Raw genomic sequence first — 11,888 nt, 5'->3', positions numbered from 1 at the left:
GCTAATGCTGAAGATGGTGCTGTAATGTGATAGGTTAAGTGTGATAGAGGGAACCAGTGTGGCAGACAATGATTAATTTAGAAAGATAAAGCAAGCCAACATGACTGGTTATGCTAATGTTATCCAATAAGCACAGGACCAACAAATTGTATAAACTGGAGAAGAACAAAGAAATTTGGGCAGTCAGGGTAGACATTTTTCTGGCTGCCACAGCTTTGATTTTGCAAGATTAAAGTTTAATTTCATGAAGGATTTTCTGCACCTCCTGGTAATTTTTTATATAACATTGAGTAATTCTTCCACAACAATGATAATGAGGCCAATTTGCAAAGATATGGTAAAATATCTCGTTAGGCCTCGAAGAGTGAATCGTTCCAAAAAACTTGTCACAACTCATTCTTATTCAAGAAACATAAGATCAAACTCCACGTTTCTGTTTATTGCCTAGTTGATTTCCAGTTAACTCCTTTCCATCTTTTCTCTTGTTCCATGCTCAGAATGTTTATTTTATCCTGCTAGTTTATATTTCTTGGTCTCAGGTGTAATTTAGGTTCTCTACTGATTCCTTATGAAGGTCTCATTCCCATTTATTTAAAATTAGGCTGCCATGGAATAATTTCTACAACAAAATATTTTCTTGTTTTATTGTTTCTTCTGTAAATAGAGACATAGAGTTGCAGAGATACACAGCATGGAAGAAGACGCTTCAGTCCAACTCGTCCATGCTGAAATTAATCTAATCCCATTCGCCAGCATTTGGCACACATCCCTCTAAACCCTTCCTATTCATGTATCCATCTAGATGCCTTTTAAATGTTGTTATTGTACAGCCTCCACCATCTCCTCTGGCAGTTCATTCCGTACATGCACCACCCTCGGCAAGAAAAAGTTGCCCCTTGGGACTATTTTAAATACTTCCCCTCTCACCTTAAACCTATGCCCTTTAGTTTTGGAGTCCCTTAGCCTGGGGAAATAACCTTGGCTATTTACCCTATTCATCCTATGGGTGTAGTTGCTATATAGTAAGCTTGAAAACATTATGTGACTGAATAGATAAGAAGCAAAGCTGGAAATGGAGCAAGTTCACACATTGTTTTTACTTCTCCAGAATTTTTATTATTCTTCATTCCTGGGATGTCACCACAGTTAGCAAGACCAGTACTTGTTGCCCATCACAAATTGCTTTTGAGATGCTGGTGATGAGGCACCTTCTTAAACTGCTGCAGTCTATGTCATATATGCATATCCACAGAAAGAATTCAAAGATTTTAAACAGTGACAGTGAAGAGTTTGACTTCAAAGGCAGCCCAATATAATTGGATGAAAATATCCTTACTTTGCTAGGTGTGCAGGTTTAACTGCAAGTTATGAAAATTGCAGTTCCTAATTGCAGATTGGTCCAGTCTAGCAAGTCGACTAGCACAGTGGCTCTGTGGTCAGCGCTAATGCCTCACCCCGTGCTGGGGACCCCTGGGTTCGATTCTAGCCTTGGGTGACTGTCTATGTGGAGTTTGCACTTTCTGCCCATGCTTGTGTGGGTTTCTACTGGGTTCCCCAGATTTCTCCCACAGTCCAAAAGGTGGATCAGGTAGACTGGCATTGCTAAATTGTCTGTGATTTTCAGGGATGTTCAGGCTAGATCGATTAGCTGTGCTAAATGTGGAGAAATGGGAATAGAATAGGGGTCTGGATTTGGATGCTCTTTGCAGGGTTGGTACAAACTCAATGGGCTGAACTATGATTCTATAGAATGATGAAGTCTATAAGTCAAGCCCAAGGACTCAAATTCAGCTTAAATCTAATGCTTCACAAAGCTATAGGAAATCTAACACAAATTATTCAGGAATGGTTTTAATGCTGACATTTTGACTTACTTCAGCTGAAATGTCCCATCAGCAAAATTAAAATTTGCTCAACATACATTGATTATTCATCAATTCAAAATAGTCTAGACAATCACAGAATGTATTATCTTATAATGTGAGCATCCTGTTGCTGAAGCATTGCTAAAAGTGATGGATATTAACAGTGATTTAATAATTTTCCCAATTATTGACACAGGCAGGCAGGAAATGAGGAGAACACAGGCAGGAGAACCTAATTCTTAAAGTGAATTTAAGAAAGATTGGACTCATGAGCATCCACCTTTCACAGCACCAAAGAAATGACCAATAATATGAATCATTTAAGATTTTATTTCAACTGCTTCCCTGTTTATGTACTTAAAGAATGTTTTTTTAAATGTTAGTCATTCAGAAATTTGAATATTTGATAAAGCAAATGAAATATCAAAATTCTACAACGCTACTTTGAATACAGCTCAATTTTACTAAAATAAGTTTAAGGGAAATTAACTTATTACTAAAAAAAAACACAACATCCATATAAGAAAGTGTTAAAGGGAGGCAATGACCTAGTGATATTATTACTCAGCTAATAATGCAGAAACTCAGCTAAAATTCTGGGGACCTGAATTCAAATCCCATCATAGCAGATAGTGGAATCTGAATTCATTTTAAAACAAAAATCTGGAATTAAGAAACTACTGACAGGGATCCAAGATGGCAGCAATCTACGAGGACCGTATTGCAGAGCTCCGCACTGCAGGACAAGCCAGACAAACTTCTAACCCACCCAACTTGGACCACTGCGTTATCCTTGGACTCTGGAAAGGTCGTGGAGTCCCAGAAAATTGTGAAAAATCAACTTACCTGTGTTTTCGCTGTCCAGGGATGCTGAAGAAGAACAGGAGCATCCAAGGCCGGGCCCACAGCCCAGCCTGCAGGATCCTCGGACTCTATTATCTACCAGACCCTGGTGAAGGAGCTCGCAAATTCTTGTGAGATGTTGGGTATGCTGATAGAGGAGAAGCTGGCCCCGATCTTTATCATGCTGCAGAAGCATGAACAGCAGCTGGGAGACCTGGAAAAAAGGACAGATGAGGTTGAACACAGTCACCGTGGTGGAAGCTGATATCAGTTCCTCCAAGGATAGGATCCAAATTTTGTAGATGCAGGTCCATAATTTGCATGAACAAGTGGATGATCTTGAGAACAGGGGCAGGAGAAAAAAAACTGTTTGGATTGTCGGTCTGCCGGAAGGTGAGCGGCCCGCAGAATTTATTGAGGACTGGTTGCCGAAAATCCTTAACTTGGAGGCTGGAATGAGAGGTTTGAAGATTGAGAGGGCTCACCAGGTCACTGGCGTGGAGGTCAGGTCTGGGTCAACATCCTCATCCTCTCTTGGTGTGGTTTCATCATTATACAGAAAAGGAGAGAATCGTGGAAGCTCCCAGGATCCAGGGGAAGGATCTGAAGGCCCCAATTTATAAGGGCTCTAAGATAATTTCTTTCAGGACTTCTCAGTGGCGGTGATACAGAAAAGAAAATCCTATGACGATGTCAAGAGTAGACGAAGTGAGCTTGGGATTCAGTATTTTCTGAGATATCCGGCAGTGTTTCAATTCACCTCAGATGGATCCGTACATCTCTGACATATCAGAGAAGGCAAGAGACTTTGTAGACAAATTAACTTAATCTGAACAATTTAGTATATACAAATAGTAGTGTTGTTTGGGTATGCGTTTGTTTTTTCCTTAAAAGAACAGAGGAAGTCCAGTTAGGGCTTTCTTTTCCTATCTTTTTTATTGATGATAATCTGGTTTAAACTCTGGCGATGGTTAAGATGTGTACTTTCAATTTCTAAGTTGTTATTCCAAAGGATGGGTGGGGTATTTACCCCTTTTTAAAAAAAAATCTTTATTCACGTTGCTATTCCATGGTGTATTTTCTATCTTTTCTCCTTGTGTTTGCAGTGCGGCTCTAGCTAGGAGGGGGAAAATGCTTGGGATGGCTAGATGCCTACTTAAGGGCAGTTTATACCTGATTCAGGTATTTAAATGGCCAGACTGCAGAGTGGCAGTGGGATGGGAAACTGGGTTTTGGGATGGTTAGTTGGCACTTTATATATTGGTTTGCTTCTTGAATTGTGTTGTATATAATCTTTGATAGCTTTGTAGGTTTGTTAACTGTAGTGGTTTTAATTTATGTAATTTTTATGTTCAATGGATCTTATGACACGAAGGCTTGGCGATTTGTGATTCGAGTTCCTCCTCTCTGGAATTTAAATGTTACTATAGAAGGTAATGGCTAATGACTTGATTAAATGGTGCACCTGGAACATCAAGGGGAGGCACTCACCAATTAAGAGGAAGAGGTACTTTTGAGTCTTAGAAAGGAGAAGGTGGATATTGCTTTGTTACAGGAGACACACTTGGATGATAGGGAGCATTTGAAACTACAGCAGACTGGCTTTGATCAGGGTTACATTTCTTCTTTTAATACCAGAAATAGGGGAGTGGCTATATTGGTTAGGAGGAATCTCCCATTTAAGTTACAAGAATGTGTTAAAGACACACATGGGAGCTTTGTAATTCTCAAAGCCCTGATAAAACTGGGAAGAATATGTTGTTTTAAATGTTTATTTCACTCCGGCCCATCCCCTCAAATTTCTGGTGGATGCATTCTCTAAATTGATCAGTCTCGAGTCCTGGCATATCATTATAGGGTGAGATTTTAACTGTCTCATGGATCCCACAGTAGACAGATTGCCCAAAGCCCCCGCCCCCGATACTCTATAACAAACTAAACAATTAGTGGATCTGCCTGTGGAGTTAGGGTTGGTGGACGTCCACCCTAGGAGTCTCCACCCTACAGGCAAGGATTTTACATTTATTTTTCAATCCGTACAGATGTCACACCAGGATTGGTTTTTTTTTTCCTGACCCCTGTGGCAAACCTGGACTTGGTGGCATCTTGTATCAATGGTAATATTACCATCTCCAATTATGTTCCAGTGTACCTGTTGGTTAAAATTAAGGACATTATTACAGTGGGTCCAAGGCACTGGGGAATAGATCCCTTTATCTTCAAGGATAAGAAATTTGTGGAGTACTTCTCTAAGGAATTTCAGGTGTTTGAGACATTAACTCTGGCTCTGTTAGTAGCCCATCCATCCTTTGGGAAATTGCCAAAGCCTATGCCAGATGGTTAGTTATTTCCTACTCTGTCAGTAGGAAGCAGAAGGGTGAGCAATAACATCTCCTCAAAGCACAGTTGAAGGCAGCCGAGAAGGCTTACTTTGACAGGCCTCACTGGTCAAGCTACAGAGGATTACGGCGCTGCAATCTGCATTGAATTTAGTGTTCACGCAGACAGCAAGGAAGAAGCTTACTTTTACAAAGCACAGGGTATATGACCATGGTGACAGGTCAGGCAAATACTTAGCATATCACGCCAGGATTAAGGAAGGGTCTGGGAACCTAACATGTGACACCAAAAAGATTAATATAGCATTCCAGAGATTTTACTCTAAGTTATACCAATCTGACGACTGTGAGATGGGGCAGGCCAAAATGGAGCCTTTTTTCAAGGATCTGGAGCACCTGGGCATGAACCCCGAACAAGAGTCTTTTCTCAATGCCCCCTTATCAGATCATGAGGTGCAGGAGGCTGTGAAACAGCTTCAGTGTGGAAAGGCACCCAGTCCTGACGGACCTCCCAGCGAATTCTATAAGGAATTTATAAACACATTGTCAGGCCCAATGCTCAACATGTTCAATGACTCATACAGTCATGATTGTCTCCCGCCATCTCGGAGACAGGCCAATATTTTGCTTATTCTTAAAAAAAGGAACATTTTGGAGGACTGTGCTTCATACAGAACCATTTCACTCTTAAACGTGGACTTTAAAATCCTCTCTAAGACGCTTGGTTAAGGCTGGAGACTGTGTTACCTTCTATTGTTAAAGAGGACCAGACAGCCTTCATGAAGAGCCGCAGATCCTCCAATAATGTTAGGAGGCTGCTTAATGGAAGTCAAGCATGTCAACTGTCAATACAGGGATTGGTGATTTCTCTAGATGCAGAGAAGGCATTTGACAGAGTTGAGTGGCCGTAACTTTTCTATACTCTGGAGCGGTTTGACTTGGACAAAGTTCACTACAGTGACCCTCTCACTGCGGTCATCATCAGTGTGGTGCGATCAAGCAATTTTAACATTTTTAGGAGCAGCTGGCAGAGCTGTCCCTTTCGCCACTGCTTTTTACATTGGTGATTGAACCATTGGCGGAGGCCATTTGTAGGGATCCCAATATACCAGCTCCAGAAGTGGAATCAAAATTACATAAGATTTCCGTGTTGGTGGCATCTTGTATCAATGATAATATTACCATCTCCAAAAAAACGTCAGTTTTTTTTGTCAAATCCAGCAGTTTCGGTGCCTTACCTGATACAATGCAAAATCAGAGGCTATGCCTATGGGTGGTCTTAAGAAGGTGTTAGGTCTTGAGGGCAAATATCGATTCCCATTTATGTGGTCACAGTGGGGTTTTGTGTATTTGGACATACTCATTACTCCAGTTCTGGATTGTTTGTTCAAAGCTAATTTTGTTCAATTATTTGACAAAATCAAACAAGACCTTCAAAGATGGGAGGTGCTTCCGGTCTCATGGTTGGGTCGGAAAGCGCTTATTAAGATGAATATTCTCAGTTTGTTGTACCCTATACGGATGCTCCCACTGATTTTCAATAAGCAACCATTCAGGAGACTGAATGGCTAGTTCAACTCTTATTTGGCATCATAAGCGGCCACTCATTAAATTAGCTAAACTGGATTTGCCTCACAGACTGAGGGGTGTGGGTCTCCCGGACATTAAAAGCTACCAACTAAGCTCACTTTTATCCTATGTGAGTGATTGGACTTTGGAGACCCTCTTTCAATACCTCCTAGGCAAGGTGCTCCTTTACTGGCTTGCTATTTTGGACAAAATGAGGACAGTTAGGGAATATTGCCATAAACCAATAGTTATCAATACTGTTAAAGAATGGAGGACATTTCGGCAGAGGGAAGATAATATTGGCAAAACATATTTTCTTACACCTATAGTGGATATGCTGGGTTTTCAACCGGGGATGATAGATTCAGGATTCAAACATTGGGCAGCTAGGGGTGTGTCCTGCATGGGTGGTTTATTAGAGAGAGACACAATGATGTCCTTCGATCAGTTATCACAGAAATACAAGCTATCTAACAGGAACCTCTTTCATTTTCTTCAAGTTAGGGATTTTATTCAAAAAAAGACTGCACTTTTGACTGATTCCTACAAATCCGACATAGAGAGGAGGGTGCTTAGTGCTAAGAGTACACTTTCTGTCAGCACTTTATTTCATCAATTGGAGGGTGCCCCCTCAGATGAGTTCGATCGACTCTACAAGGTGTGGGAGAGAGAGCTATGCATGATGTCTCCTCAGAGGCATGGTAAGATATTTTGGAAAACCAAAAAAGATAACAGTTTGCAATAAGGATTCATGCCTAACAGTTGAAGATTCTCCACAAGGTCCACTTGGCTCTGGACTGTTTGTCAAAATTTAAACCAGGGGTATTTTCAACATGTCCCAAGTGCAAGGTTGACTCTTACCCATAGTCTCTGGTCCGGTAGTAGGCTTCAATTATACAGGAGTGCTGTGGCAGGTGCAATGGAGAGGATTTTGGGTGTAAGAGTGGAGAAGGACCTGATTTTTCTTCTTCTTGGCCTGCCCAGTGTGTTCCATGCAGATGGGCATCAGAAAAAACTCTTCAAAAGCTCACTTTCTGCGCAAGAAAGAATATCTTGCGAGGTTGGGTATGCGAAAACCCCCCTGGCCTGTTGGGTTGGAGGAAGGTTGTTATGGAGCATATCCCCTTGGATTTTCTCACAAGTATGGTACACTACAAAATTGAGAATTTCTCCAAGACATGGTGGCTCTTTTTGGAATACCTGGACACAGATTTATCTGCTACATTAATAAGGGCTTTTATATAACGTAACGATTGTGCTTTATGAGTCCAATATCCAGGGAGGAGGAACTGCGAACGTGTGAGTGTCTTATTTGGCTGAGTTATTATTATTTATTAGTTCGTTGTTGGTTATTATTTATTTAATTAAACAGTTAGTTGTTTTTTTTCTTTAATATGTATTTTTCTTTATATATTTAGACATTTGTATACGAGGGCGGGTTAGGTTTTTGTGTTCTTTCTTTGTATGGCTTTGAATTGTATTGTTTTGTATTTGTTGTAATATTTAAAAAAATCTATTTTTTCAGTAAAAATATAATTTAAAAAAATCTACTGATATCCATGAAGCCATTGCTGATTATCAGAAAAGCCCTTCAGGGAAAGAAAGCTGCTGTTCTCACTTGGTGTGGCCTATATTTGACCCCACACCCACAGCAAGGTGGTTGACTCTCAACTGCCCTCTGAAATGGCCTAATAAGCTATTCAGTTCAAGGGTAGATAGGGATGGTCAATAAATGCTGGCTCTCATAAGTAAATTTATAAATAAATAATTCAGAGTAATCTATAAATAAGACATCAAACAAAAGCTAAATACAGTTCAATAATTTTAATTCCGCAAAGGTGTAACACTCTCTTGCACAGACCTCGTGTACTCTTTTGGTCCTAAGTTAATTGTTATAGAACTACTGAGCTGTATTCAAATTAGTGTTGTAGAATTGATATCTCATTTGCTTTATCAAAATACCAGATTTCTAAATGACCGATACAAAGAGAAATCCACCTCTAAGTACATGAACAGGAAAGAGTCTGAAATAAAATTTTAATTGATTCAAGTTCCCTCATGTTAATTGCTTTCTTGAAACTCATTACAGTTTTTGATCAACTTAAATAGTACTTACTGACATCAATATCAACTTGACCCTTCAGTCTCCAGAACCTATGCAACAGACCTGAAATTTATTTGTTATCGTATTAAGTAATTTGATGAGCTCTGTGAGCATTCTTCTCTCATTTTCTCCTTTGAGAAAACTCTTATCTTTACAAAATGCATAGTTGTGCATCACTGAGTATTCACAAAATCATAAACGTTAAATTTCCTCACCTTGGCCCCGAGAGAACGACTATTCTTTGTGCTCAAAGATCAAGAAAAAAGATAGTTTACACTTGGCCATCATCCCCCTTAATGGTCTAAGATTATAGTGCCTTCACTTTAAGGGTGGAGCACAACCTACAATGGAAAACCTGGAAACAGCATTCTTCGTAAAAAAACCTTACACAAAAGAAGTAAACCCATATACTTGAATGTCCACAACAAATACAATATATTCTTCTTCTCACTAACATGTGAACTAATTTCATTTCATCACTGTCCAATACTTGGACAATTTTTCTGTTTAAAGCACAAATCACTGCAACTTATTGTATTGATTTGAACACCAACAGATTTACAATAAATACACACATCTCAAAATCTTCATAAGTAAACTATAAATAATAGCTTTCAAAGTAAACTCAATGAAAGAAAGCTTTGAAATGTGGCTGCTTACTTCCCTACCCTTTACCAAGAAGCTTTCCAGCTAGCCATAAAACTGCTGGTTTCCTGCTGATTACTAACTAGCTATAATAAATTCAAGACATAATTACAATTTTTTAAAAATAGTAAAATAATAGGAATTAATTTTTGACCGCACTAAGGGTTTACACGATTGCTCTCACAAAGATATCACATAGGATGCTTGACAATGTTTAATTTAAATCAGTCTAAGAATTCAAATGATTCATGAGACAGATGAGACAAGTCCCGTCAGATTGGAAAATAGTGTAAATAACATGTCCAGATTAGAGCAGGAAGTGCTGGATGTCTTGAAACGGTTAAAAGTGGATAAATCCCCAGGACCTGATCAGGTGTACCCGAGAACTCTGTGGGAAGCGAGAGAAGTGATTGCTGGGCCTCTTGCTGAGATATTTGTATCATCGATAGTCACAGGTGAGGTGCCGGAAGACTGGAGGTTGGCAAACGTGGTGCCACTGTTTAAGAAGGGCGGTAAAGACAAGCCAGGGAACTATAGACCGATGAGCCTGACCTCGGTGGTGGGCAAGTTGTTGGAGGGAATCCTGAGGGACAGGGTGTACACACATTTGGAAAGGCAAGGACTGATTCGGGATAGTCAACATGGCCTTGTGCGTGGGAAATCATGTCTCACAAACTTGATTGAGTTTTTTGAAGAAGTAACAAAGAAGATTGATGAGGGCAGAGCAGTAGATGTGATCTGTAAGGACTTAAGTAAGGTGTTCGACAAGGTTCCCCATGGGAGACTGATTAGCAAGGTTAGGTCTCACAGAATACAGGGAGAACTAGCCATTTGGATACAGAACTGGCTCAAAGGTAGAAGACAGAGGGTGGTGGTGGAGGGTTGTTTTTCAGACTGGAGGCCTGTGACCAGTAGAGTGCTACAAGGATTGGTGCTGGGCCCTCTACTTTTTGTCATTTACATAAATGATTTGGATGCGAGCATAAGAGGTACAGTCAGTAAGTTTGCAGATGACACCAAAATTGGAGGTGTAGTGGACAGCGAAGAGGGTTACGTCAGATTACAACTGGATCTGGACCAGATGGGCCAATGGGCTGAGAAGTGGCAGATGGAGTTTAATTCAGATAAATGCGAGGTACTGCATTTTGGGAAAGCAAATCTTAGCAGGACTTATACACTTAATGGTAAGGTCCTAGGGAGTATTGTTGAACAAAGAGACCTTGGAGTGCAGGTTCATAGCTCCTTGAAAGTGGAGTCGCATGTAGATAGGATAGTGAAGAATGCGTTTGGTATGCTTTCCTTTATTGGTCAGAGTATTGAGTACAGGAGTTGGGAGGTCATGTTGCGGCTGTACAGGACATTGGTTAGGCCACTGTTGGAATATTGTATGCAATTCTGGTCTCCTTCCTATCGGAAAGATGTTGTGAAACTTGAAAGGGTTCAGAAAAGATTTACAAGGATGTTGCCAGGGTTGGAGGATTTGAGCTACAGGGGGAGGCTAAACAGGCTGGGGCTGTTTTCCCTGAAGTGTAGGAGGATGAAGGGTGACCTTTTGGAGGTTTACAAAATTATGAGGGGCATGGATAGGATAAATAGACAAAGTCTTTTCCCTGGGGTCGGGGAGTCCAGAACTAGAGGGCATAGGTTTAGGATGAGAGTGGAAAGAGATAAAAGAGACCTAAGGGGCAACTTTTTTACACAGAGGGTGGCACATGTATGGAATGAGCTGCCAGAGAATGTAGTGGAGGCTGGTACAATTGCAACGTTTAAGAAGCATTTGGATGGGTATATGAATAGGAAGGGTTTGGAGGGATATGGGCCGGGTGCTGGCAGGTGGGACTAGATTGGGTTGGGATATCTGGTCGGCATGGACAGATTGGACCTAAGGGTCTGTTTCCATGCTGTACATCTCTATGACTCTATGACTCTATAACTCAGGAGGGAGACAGAACACAGGACATTATAGACCAGTTAGCTTAACAACTATCCTAAGGATAATGATATAATCTATTATTTAGAAGGTTATAGCAGGACACTTAGAAAACCTCAAAGCAATCAACCTGGTTTTGTGGAAGACAAATCATATTTGATTAATTTACTTGAATTCTTGACGAAATAGCAAGCAACTTGGATAAAAGGAAACCCCACAGATTTCCTGAGGACATCTAACAAGATGACATCATCAAAAGTTACCATTCAAACTAAGAGTTCATTGCGTTGGGGTGACGTATTAGTAGGATTAAAGGATTGGCTAACTTGCACGAAACAAAGTAGGGTCATTTTCAGGTTGACAAGATGTAATAATTAGAGTACCACAGTGATCAATGCTGGTACCTCAACTATATGTTATCAATGACTTCAGAAGGAGAACAAAAATATGGTTGCTAAATTTGTCTACAACACAAAAATGGGTAAGAATCTAAGTTTAGAATAGGACCTACGGAGTGCACAAAAGGGTACAGAAGGCAAACATTCAGCAGCTTGTTTATATTGTGAAAATGTGAACATAACCACTTTACAGGA

This window comes from Chiloscyllium plagiosum, unplaced genomic scaffold (genome assembly GCF_037043375.1).
Source record: "Chiloscyllium plagiosum isolate Xiang-an unplaced genomic scaffold, Cpla_swu_hap1 HiC_scaffold_5, whole genome shotgun sequence".
Lineage (NCBI taxonomy): Eukaryota > Metazoa > Chordata > Chondrichthyes > Orectolobiformes > Hemiscylliidae > Chiloscyllium > Chiloscyllium plagiosum.
Note: the sequence above shows the minus strand (reverse complement) of the source record.